Source organism: Mustela lutreola, chromosome 8 (genome assembly GCF_030435805.1).
Source record: "Mustela lutreola isolate mMusLut2 chromosome 8, mMusLut2.pri, whole genome shotgun sequence".
NCBI lineage: Eukaryota > Metazoa > Chordata > Mammalia > Carnivora > Mustelidae > Mustela > Mustela lutreola.
The window spans coordinates 38,269,340-38,281,916 of NC_081297.1; the positions used below are offsets into that span (position 1 = coordinate 38,269,340).

Sequence of the window (12,577 nt, forward strand, 5' to 3'; positions counted from 1 at the left end):
ATCCTTAACAATTTGGGAAAAACATGCTATTATTTTTCTTTATAAAATTTCTCCTGTTAGGCTGTGATGGTTGTCATCAGCAGTAACTCCTCTGAAGGCTTTGTCAAAAGAGTTGAAAAAATTGGAAAGGTGTGAATGAAGCTGTTTGCTGAATATAAAGAAAAGAGCATTGAAGTACAATTCACACTCTTACTTCTCCTTCTATGCTTTCAGATGTTTGACATTTGAAAAGTTTGCTTCTAGAAGAGATGCCCTATATAATTCTTACTTTAAGGAGCAAGTTGCTTTTATAATTTTTTTATTATTCTACCATTCAAGTATTTCCATTAAATTAAATTCAATACAATGGTATTGTAAAAAAAAAATCAAAAGTGCAGCCAGTATTCAATTCCTGGGCTAAATAATTTTAGAAAGCTTTGTGTTATTGAACCTACAGGGTTTTTCTGTAGTTTTAACTCTTTCTTTCTGTGATTTTTCCCATTAGTCACGTAAGTGACTGCAATATAACAGACATTGAGGATAAAGAAGGACTGAATAGAACAATCCTTGGCCTCATGAAGTTGAGAATCTAGCAATGGAGTCAAGCAATTCAATCATTCAGAGACAATTTATTGAGTGCCTGGCCTAAGATGAGCACAACAAAACCCTAGCCCAGAGGAATCATTTTAATGGGAGAGATAGATAATAGGTAAGCCAATGTTAAAAAAAAAAAATCGTACTGGTTTTTCTTTAATAGAGAAGCATATTTGAACTAAATAAGCACATTTTAAAAAGAGCAGTGATTGAGAAGAGGTTTTTTAACTGAGTGGTCCGAAAGGGCCTCCCTGAAAAAGTCTGTTTTGAACAGATTTCTGAATAATATCAGCTAGGAAGCTGTGTAAAAATCTCAGGGATGGGTGATTTTTCCAGTCAAAAAACTGTAAAGGCACCAAAGTCACAATAGAGCTATAAGTTTCTCTAATAAAGTAACTTCTGACAAAGAATGAGAAGAATTAACTAACCCAGGTTTGAAAGAAAAGGGACAGACTTTCTATGGAATTCATATTTAATTAAAGCTCTAAAGGACAAAAATACAATAGAGCAAAATTCTGGTCACGCTGATATACCTAACGAAAGTTCATAAACAAGGTGTGGGTAGCAAAGAGTGTGTGGGAATGTTGGTAAGAACAGTGGGGAAGAGTCCTCCCTGAACATGTTCTTAAATGAAGCAATTCTTGTGTTGTTTTAAAGGGTAAATTGGAGTTTGCCTAAGTGATTAGAGAAGGATGCCTCAGCTTATGGAAGTTCAAAGCCATAAAGATGTGATAAACTACTGCAGATATTTTCATGTATATTTGTTGTTGCTTCTAGTAATGGTGATCTAAAAACTCCTACTTAAGACAACTAAAAATCCAGACAAAATAGCTTTTAAAGTTAAAAATATCAGAATGATTATAAAAATAAGTGAGGGATTACTGGGCCAAAATACGAAATACAATGAGAGCCTAGAGATATATGCCCTGAAGCCATTTTAGCTATGAGAGCATTTGAAACTGCTAAAACACACTGAGCTGTGTTGTTAATAGACTCTTGATACTAGAGAAACAAAATTCAAAATCCAGCAGCAATCAAATTTGAGGACTTTGGTACAACCCAAATTTAAGTTGAGATCCCCAAAGCACAAGGAGAAGCAGAAATAAGACTATAGCCTACCTTGCCTTCTGTGTAAACTGAGAAGGCCAATCACTGAATTTGGAGTATGATTGTCTTGTAGAGTCTCAGATATAAGAGAAAATCCTGCGAAGGAGGACCATACCATTATTATAGCTCTTAATTATCCCTACTCAATAAGAGTTTCAAATATAATGTCTTGAACATAGCAAAATGTAACAAAGCACACAAAGAAAAACCATTAACAAGATTTGATAGACAAAATGGGATTAAGTATGATGTTAAAATGATCAATAAAGATTGTAAAATGGCTTGATTACTCTGCTCAAAGAAATGAGAGGGGAAGCAAATTGAACAAAAAACTGAAACTAAAAATGATATTGAGAAAGGTTTTATAAATGAACAAATGGATACTCTAGAACTTTAAAGATATGACAGCTAATTTAAGATACCACAGGGGTGCCTGGGTGGCTCACTTAATTAAACCTCCAATTCTTTTTCCTTTTTTTTTTTTAACACCTTAATTTTATTTTATCTCTTTCAATTTGGCTCAGGTCATGATGTCAGGGTTGTGAAATAGAGCCCAGAGTGGGCTCTGTGCTGAGCCTGGAGCCTGCTTAAGATTCTTTTCCCTTCTTTTTCTATCCCTCCCTGAGCTCTCACTTGCTCGCTCTCTCTTGGTTGGAAATAAATAGATAGATAGATAGATAGATAATAGACAAAGCAAAATAAAAGCAGATTATGAAAATAAATATAAAGATTTTGAAATGAAAACAAGTTCAATATAAAATAGAGAAGACCTACACAGCTAAAAGTTCATTCAGAAAATCTACTATTAAAGAAGTCAGTATGACAAAATGTTAAGATATCAAAAGATTTGAGCACGTACTTTATAGAAAGGGTAATCCAAATGGCCACTCATATATAAAAACTGTTTATCTTTATTTTGAATCTGGAATTAAATTAAATTAAATTAAAAATAAATTAAAACCTAAAATGACATACTATTACACACTTACCATATTGGACAACAGTATAATTGCCTTGCAAGAATGTGAAAGAATGAAAGTGCCCATAATAAAAATATTTGAGGTAAGTTGGACAATATTTAGAAAACTTAAAAATAAATATAAAAATTTGGTCCATTCCTAGAAATACAACATGGAACTCAATGAATATTTTCACCAGGATATGCAAACAGATGATTATAGCTATTTCATTCATAACGGCAGATCAGTAGCGGTCTATTTGCACAATGTTACATTAAATAAGAGAGAATATTAACAAACTGGGAGGAGGGGCTAGGTTGTTATCATAAACAGATCTTCTATGGTGCTGATTATGTTCTATTTCTCAAAATCTTTAAGTTAAAAAAGTTTTCAAATTTATATCTAGATAGATAGATGATAGATAGACAGATATCCCAGAAGCTGCAATGCTAGGCTAAGACCAGGCTTTAAAGGGCTTTTCTATACTCTACTAAATACTTGAAACCATTCATTATATCCTAGCTCAGTGTTCAAATCTCCATTTGTTTCCTCAGTTTCCTAATATTTATCTTAAGGTGACCTGATCCAGACTTTTGATCACCTTTGTCTAAATATTTCTATTTTAACAAAGTCCTTTTTAACACTGAGAGACTAAAACTTAGAAAAATACTCTGATTGTTATCTCACTAGAGTGGGAAATATATAGTTACCCATTAACTAATGATATCCATGTCTACATTAGATCCATGACATTTTTAATTCTTGGGAGCTTTTGGATAAATGAAATTTCTAAGCTTCCTTTAAATGAAGCTTTAAGCCATCACCACATGAAAAAAATTAAAGAACCAAATGAAAACAGGCCAAGTATTTACAGAGTAATAGAATGTGCAGTGGAAAGAGTACAATTCTGAAATCATAAAGCCTAAACTAGTGTGATGCATCTTTACTAGCCATGTAATCATAAACCAGTTATCTAAATGTGTTAGCCTCAGTTTTTTCACCCATGAAATGGTGATGATAATACTTATTATGCAGCGTTGTTGTGTGGATGTGATGAAGCATGGAGCATGAGAGTCTCCTATTCCATGCTAAAATGATAGCTATTTTTATACTTATAATAATTCTAGTAATAGTAATTAAATTGTTCAAAATGGTAATATTCATTTATATTGAGGCATTGTATTGGCTATTCATAGACACATTTACCAAAATAAATTTCATTTTACTTTACCCCCTCTGAGGATATATATTCCCTAATTCAATATGAATCTCATTATGAATAATAATTATCATAATAAATATGCTGATTTTTCTTCTATTTATTTTTTAGGGAGGTATCCTTTACTGTTGAACATAAAGAAACTTAAGCAAGTCTGTCTTATTCAAAATTTGCATGCTGCTTTCTTATGAAACTAGATTATAGAGTTGTATGAAATAAATTCATGCAGTTAAGACATTGATGTTTGGAAAACTGGGTGGTCAGTTTAGTATTTCAAAAGAAGATTATAAATTTAAACCTTAAAACTGAGCTCTTTCAGCCTTATTTATAGACCATCCTTCATGCTTCATAAGTACTCCTCCATTGTAAACTAAGTAATAGTTTTTGTCACAGTGTATATAACGAAAATGGATTTTATATTCTATTATTTCAGAGTTAGTTGCAGTTTCTACTGCCTTACTTCCTTTTTTGAAAAATAGATTAATTCTACAAAAAGTTTTTTCCAGCTTTATTGAAAAAAATCGACATATTTGTAAATTTAAGAAATGATTTCTTATAACATTGCAAACTTTTAACATTGTGTAAATTTTGTACAATTTGATAAATTGGTATACAACTTTATTGCAATATAATCTACAGAAAAATGTTAATACTTCTACTATCTCGTATAGTTACCACTGTTTTTCATGCATGTATCGTAAGGAATTTTAAGATCTACTCTCTTAGCAACTTTTATGTATATAGTACAGTAGAGATAAACTTCAGAGGTCTTGTGGGTTTTGTTCCAGACTGCCTCAATAAAGTGATTATCTCAATAAACTAAGTCAAATTATTATTTTTTTTGGTTTCCCAGTGCATATAAAAATTATGTTTCCCAGTGCATATAAAAAATAAACACTATACTGTACTGTTCAAAAGCATTATGTTTTTAAAGAAAAACAATGTATATACCTTAAGTAAACTAGTTCTGAGTTTTCAGTGGGTCATAATTACTGATCACAGATCACCATAACAAATACAATAATAATGAAAAAACTTGAAATATTGCAAGAATTACCAACATGTGACAGAGAGACACAAAATGAACAAATGTTGTTAGAAAAATGGTGGCAGCAGACCTCTTTTATACAAGATTGCTATAAACTTTCAACTTGTAAGAATGTGATATATGCAAAGTTTAATAAAGGGAAGCACAATAAAAAAAGTATGTATATTTTATTAACTATGATCATCATGCTGTACACTAGATCCCCAGAACTTTTTCATATTATAGTTGCAAGTTTGCACCCTTTGACCACCTTACTCCACCCCAGGTTCACCCCTTGTCAACTCAACTCTAAGTTTCCATTAGTTTTCCTTTTCCTCAGATTCTCTATGTAAGGGATATCATAATACATAAATTAAAAAAATATATAAAATCTATGAAATATTTCACTTAGTATAATACCTTCAAGATCCATCCATACTGTTGTAAATGGCAGTATTTCTTAATTTTTCATGATTAAGTAGTATTCCATAGTATATATTTACCATACTTATTTTATTCATTCATCCATTAATGGATACTGAAGTTATTTCCATCTCTTGCTTACAGTTAATAATTTTATAATAAACATCAGAGTGCAGATATGTCTTTGAACAGTGACTTCGTTTCCTTTAGATAGATACCTAGAAGTGGGATTACTGAATCATATGGTAATTTTACTTTTAATAATATGAATCATCTCTATACTGTTTTCCATACAAATTTATATCCCTATCACAGTGCATAAGTTCCCCATTTTCCCCAATATTTACCAAAATTTGTTAGTTTCAATTTTTTGGTAGTATATATTCTAATATCTTGCTGTGTTTTTCAGAGGTAAACAACAACAACAACATAAGGACTTTGCTCTGAGTTTTTTACGTTGAGCACTTTTTAATGTTCCTGATGGTCATTTATATAACTTTTTTGAAAAAAAAAAAGTCTATTGAGATCCTTTTGCTATTTTTTAAATTATATATTTTTTTCTATTTGTATCTGTTGGTTATTAACCTCTTTTCAGATATAAGATTTGTAAGTATTTTCTTACAGTCTGTGGATTGTGTTTTCATTCTCTCTTTTTTTTTGGCAATGCAGAAACTTTAGTTTGATGTAATACCATTTATTTATTTTTGCTTTTTTCCCTTGTGTTTTTGATCCGGTATCCAAAAAACTATTGGCAAGACCACTGTCAAGGAGAATTTTTCCTATGTTTTCCTTTAGGAAATTTAGTTTCATGCATCACCTTTAAGACTTTAATCTATTTCAAGTTAAGACTTATGAGTGATACAGCGAAAGCCTCTTTGCCTGGGCATCTCCCCTGGGAAAGCACAGCATTGGTTGGGAAACCAGAGTTGGGTTTGGGGATGCTGCTGCTGCTTGCCTGAGCGAGTCTCCGCAGCACGGTGGATGATACCCGCATGGCGCGAAATCCTCTTTGCCCTAGCATCTCCTCTGCCTGAGAGAGAAGCATGGTTGCACACGTCTGTCACCGCGCTCCCCAGGAGCAAGTGTGGGGAAGGCACAGCACGCAGCCCCCGGGGAAAAGAAGGAGCCCTTGGCCTTGGGTTCGGGAAATGCTCGGGAAGCAGGATAACCTGCCGTGGCACGCACAGCAGGCCGGTGGCAAGACAAGTGTCACCCGCTCCCTGTGCGGAGAGATGGAAGCCTGCCTGCTAAGGATACATGAGGGGACGACTAGGGCAGGGGCGTGTGCTCCACTCTGAGGAAGGAGTCTGGGCAGTAGACAGGCCTGTCCTGTGCCTCTGGTCCCGAAGGGAAAGCATCTCCTTGGCCACCTGTCCCAAGGGCAGACTTGGGCTTGCCACCAGGTTCCAAACCCGGAACTCACAGAAACAACCCCATGGAGAAACGGGCAGTCAGATGCCACCTTCCACCAAGATGTTGCAGCATGGTGGGTGGCAGGGGGTGTGCCTGGGCAGGAGTGGAGACAGTCCCCCACAGTTCCCCATCACAGTGCCCAGGCGGTTTGCAGGGATCCTGTCGCTGCCTCTCTCCTGTGTTGAAGGCACTGGCCTTGACCCCGAGTCCGCCTGAGCACCAGAGCAAAAGGCAAAGCCTTACCTATGCCAGGAGATGGTAATAGGCATAGAGTGCCATGCTAGGCCACGCAGGCTGCTGCAGGGTTGTGACTGTGTCTGCTTAGTTCGGCTTAGCAAGGTGAACCCCGGGTGGGAACTTGGAGCCCTGGAAATCAAGGCCCAAGAGGCACCAGCTCTCCCGCGGCTCTTCTTCCCTGCCGCGACAGAGCGAACGACCAAAGCATTGCTGAGGAAGCAGCAGCGAAGTGCGGTTCGGGCCTAGCTGAAAACCTCTGTGAAAGCATAGCAGACGCTGGGAAATCAGAGTCGGTTCTGTGGGCTGCTTTTGTTGCTTGCCTTAGCCTAGTATTGGCAGCACGATGGGAGAAACCCGCATAGGGCTAATGCCTCTTTGCTGTGGCATCCCCTCTGGGAAAGCACAGCATTCTTTGGGAAATCAGAGTCGGGTCTGTGGGATGCTGCCTGCTGCTTGCCAGAGCTAGTCTCCACAGCACGGTGTAATAAACCCGCATGGAGCGAAACCTTCTTTGTCTGGGCATCCCCTGTGCCTGAGAGAGAAGCGCTGTGGCGCCTGTGGAAAGAGCCTTAAGGAAAGGGACACGTCTGTCACTGCAGAGCGACGGAAGCCTGGCTGCTAAGGAGACACGAGGGGAAGATTAGGGCAGGGGAAAGGGCTCCACTCTGAGTAAGGAGTCTGGGTAGAAAGCATGCCTGTCCTGAGCCTTTGGGCCCAAGGAGACAGCAGCTCCTTGGCCACCTGTCCGTGGTGGAGCCATGGGCCTGCCACAAGGTGCCTACCCTGAACTCGAGAAACAACTCTCAGAAAGACCTGGCCATCAGATGCTGTCTTCCTCCAGGATGTATAAGCTTGAAGGAGGCACGCGGTTTAAGGGGTAGGAGTGGGGATAGTCCCCCAAAGCTCCCTATTCAGTGCACGGGCAGTGTGCAGGGATCCTGTCACTTCCCCTTTCCTTTGGGGAAAGCACTGGCCTAGTCCACGAGTCCGCCTGAGCCCCAGAGTGAAAGGCCAAGTGATGCCTACACGGGAGATGGTAGTGTGCATAGAGTGCCATCCTAGGCTAAGCGCGCTACTGCACGGTTGTGACTGTGTCTGCTTAGTTCGGCTTAGCAAGGTGAACCCCGGGCGCGAACTTGGAGCCCGGGAAAGCAAGGCCCAAGAGGCACCAGCTCTCCCGGGGCTCTTCCCTAGTCTCCACAGCACGGTGTAATAAACCCACGTGGAGCGAAATCCTCTTTGACTGTGCATCTCCCCTGGGAAAGCACAGCATTCGTTGGGAAACCAGGGTTGGGTTTGGGGATGCTGCTGCTTGCCTGAGTTAGTTTCCGTAGCACTGTGGAAGATACCCGCATGGAGCGAAATACTCTTTGCCCTAGCTTCCCCTCTGCCTGAGAGAGAAGCATGGTTGCACACGTCTGTCACTACGCTCCCCAGGAGCAAGTCTGGGGAAGGCACAGCACGCCGCCGCCGGGGTAGAGAAGGAGCCGTTGGCCTTGGGGTTTGGAAAATTGAACAGCCACAAGCAGAAAAATGAAATTGGACCATTTCCTTACTCCATACATTAAAATAGTCTGGAAATGGATGAAGAAGCATAATGTGAGAAAGGAATCCATCATAGTCCTTGAGGAGAGAACAGGTAGCAACCTCTTTGACCTCAGCAGCAGCAACTTCTTCCTAGGAACATCGCCAAAGGCAAGGGAAGCAAGGGCAAGAATGAACTATTGGGATTTCATCAGATCAAAAAGCTTTTGCACTGCAAAGGAAACAGTTAACAAAGCCAAAAGATGACTGTCAGAAGTTATCTGGGAGAAGATATTTGCAAATGACATACCAGATAAAGGGCCAGTATCCAAAATCTATAAAGAGCTTATCAAACTCAACACCCTAAGAACAAATAATCCAATGAAGAAATGGGCAGAGGACATGAACAGACATTTCTGCAAAGAATACATCCAAATGGCCAACAGACACATGAAAAAATGCTCCACCTCACTCGGCATCAGGGAAATACAAATCAAAACCAGAATGAGATACCACCTCACACCGTTCAGAATGGCTAAAATGAACAAGTCAGTCAATGACAGATGCTGGCGAGGATGTGGAGAAAGGGCAACCCTCCTACACTGTACGTGGGAATGCAAGCTGGTGCAACCACTCTGGAAAACAGCGTGGACGTGCCTCAAAAAGCTGAAAATAGAACTATCCTATGACCCAGTGCTTGTAGTACTGGGTATATACCCTACAGATACAAACGTGGCATTCTGAAGGGGCACATGCACCCAAATGTTTATAGCAGCAATATCCACAATACTTAAACTATGGAAAGAACCTAAATGTCCTTCAACAGATGAATCAATAAATAAGATGTGGTATATATGTACAATGGAATGCTATGCAGCCATCAAAAGAAATGAAATCCTGCTATTTGTGATGACGTGGATGGAACTAGAGGGTATTATGCTTGGCGAAATACATCAATCTGAGAAAGACAACTATCATATGATCTCCCTGATATGATGAAGTGGAGATGCAACATAGGCGGTTTCGGGCGTATGAAAAGAAAAATAAAAGAAGATGGGATTGGGAGGGAGACAAACCATAAAAGACTGAATCTCACAAAACAGACTGAGGGTTGCTGGGGGGAGGTGTGTTGGGAGAGGATGGTGGGGGTATGGACATTGGGGAGGGCAGGTGCTATGGTGAGTGATGGTGAGTGCTGTGAAATGTGTGAACCTGGTGATTCACGGACCTGTACCCCTAGGGATAAAAACACATTATATATTTATAAAAAATTTTTTAAAAATAATTTAAAAAATCCATTAAAGAAAAAACACATATTGCAAGCCCAGAGCTAATCTCATATTCAATCAAAAACGTTTGAAAGTTTTCCCCTTAAAGATCAGAAGAAAGACAAGTGTGTCCACTTCCACTACTCTCATTTGACATAGTACTGGATGTCCTAGCCAGAGAAACAAGGAACACAAAGAAATAAGAGACTCAAAAAAAAAAAAAAAAAAAAAAAAAGGAAGAAGTAAAATTTTCTTTTTTTGGATAACATGAACTTACATGTTAAAAATCCTAAAAACTTCACAAAAATATTTGAATAAACAAATTTAGTAAAGCTGCCAAATACAAGATCAATATATAAAAGACAAGAATTTTGTTTTGTTTCATTTTTTTTAATATGGAATGCTTCCCAGTTTTTCATGTCATCCTTGTTCAGTGATCACGCTAATCTTCTCTGCATCATTCCAATTTTAGTATATGTGCTGCCAAAGTAAGCATAAGACAGGAGCATTTTAACACTCTAATGATGAACTATCTGAAAAAATAAAGAAAACAATCTAATTCACAATAGCATCAAAAATAATAAAATACTTAGGAATAGATTTAACTAAGAAGATGAAAGATCTGTACTCCATAAACTATGACATTGATAAAGAAATTGAAGGAGACACAAATGAAAACATAGCTCATATTTATGAATGGTAAGAATTAACATTGTTAAAATGTCCATACTACCGAAAACCATCTGTAAATCCAATTCCTATCAAAAATCCAATGTTAGGGGTGCCTGGGTAGCTCAGTGGGTTAAGCCACTGGGTCCTGGGATCGAGCCCTGCATCAGGCTCTCTGCTCAGCACGAAGCCTGCTTCCTCTTCTCTCTCTGCCTGCCTCTCTGCCTGCTTGTCATCTCTCTCTGTCAAATAAATAAATTAAAAATCTTAAAAAAAATCCAACATTATTCTTTTACAGAAGTAAAGAATCCTAAAATTTATATGAGACCATAAAAGACAACAAATAATCAAAGCAGTTCTGAGAAAGAATGAAGAAGGGAAATTACACTTCTTGATTTGAAACTATACTACAAAGCCCTCATGCTCAAAACAAGAAAGTATACTGGCATAAAAACAGACCAATAAACAAGTAGAACAGAATTGAGAGTCCAGAAATAAATCCTTTCATACAGTCACCTAATATTTGACAGGGGCCAACATATGTAATGGGTAAAGATAGTCTGTTCAATAAATGATATTTAAAACTGAATAGTCACATAAACAGTATGGAACTGGAACCTTATATCACTCATAAGTCTTAACTTGAAATAGATTAAAGACTTAAAGGTGATGCATGAAACTAAATTTCCTAAAGGAAAATATAGGAAAAATTCTCCTTGACAGTGGTCTTGCCAATAGTTTTTTGGATACCAGACCAAAAACACAAGCAAAAAAAGCAAAAATAAATAAATGGTATTACATCAAACTAAAGTTTCTGCATTGCCAAAAAAAAAAGAGAGAAAGAATGAAAACACAATCCACAGAATGTAAGAAAATACTTCCAAACCTTATATCTGAAAAGAGGTTAATAACCAACAGATACAAATAGAAAAAAATATATAATTTAAAAAATAGCAAAAGGATCTCAATAGACTTTTTTTTTTCAAAAAAGTTATATAAATGACCAACAGGAGCATTAAAAAGTGCTCAACGTAAAAATCTCAGGGCAAAGTCCTTAAGGTGTTGTTGTTGTTGTTTACCTCTGAAAAACACAGCAAGATATTAGAATATATACTACCAAAAAATTGAAACTAACAAATTTTGGTAAATATTGGGGAAAAAGGGCAACTTATGCACTGTGATAGGGATATAAATTTGTATGGAAAACAGTATGGAGATGATTCATATTATTAAAAGTAAAATTACCATATGATTCAGTAATCCCACTTCTAGGTATCTATCTAAAGGAAACGAAGTCACTGTTCAAAGACATATCTGCACTCTTATGTTTATTTATAAAATTATTAACTCTAAGCAAGAGATGGAAATAACTTCAGTATCCATTAATGGATGAATGAATAAAATAAGTATGGTAAGTATATACTATGGAATACTACTTAACCATGAAAAATTAAGAAATACTGCCATTTACAACAGCATGGATGGATCTTGAAGGTATTATACTAAGTGAAATATTTCATAGATTTTATATATTTTTTTAATTTATGTATTATGATATCCCTTACATACAGAATCTGAGGAAAAGGAAAACTAATGGAAACTTAGAGTTGAGTTGACAAGGGGTGAACCTGGGGTGGAGAAAGGTGGTCAAAGGGTGCAAACTTGCAACTATAATATGAAAAAGTTCTGGGGATCTAATGTACAGCATGATGATCATAGTTAATAAAATATACATACTTTTTTAATTGTGCTTCCCTTCATTAAACTTTGCATATATCACATTCTTACAAGTTGAAAGTTTATAGCAATCTTGTATAAAAGAGGCCTGCTGCCACCATTTTTCTAACAACATTTGTTCATTTTGTGTCTCTCTGTCACATGTTGGTAATTCTTGCAATATTTCAAGTTTTTTCATTATTATTGTATTTGTTATGGTGATCTGTGATCAGTAATTATGACCCACTGAAAACTCAGAACTAGTTTACTTAAGGTATATACATTGTTTTTCTTTAAAAACATAATGCTTTTGAACAGTACAGTATAGTGTTTATTTTTTATATGCACTGGGAAACATAATTTTTTATATGCACTGGGAAACCAAAAAAAATAATCATTTGACTTAGTTTATTGAGATAATCACTTTATTGAGGCAGTCTGG

At 37.0% G+C, this 12,577-nt stretch overlaps 1 non-coding gene across 1 annotated transcript; it reads right to left on the reverse strand.

Annotated features, from left to right (window-relative positions):
- Positions 1-10,139: 10,139 nt before the first annotated feature.
- Positions 10,140-10,246, reverse strand: LOC131840026 (U6 spliceosomal RNA). The gene has a single exon (XR_009357146.1). It is a non-coding gene; the product is annotated as a U6 spliceosomal RNA (small nuclear RNA).
- Between the last annotated feature and the right edge of the window lie 2,331 nt (positions 10,247-12,577).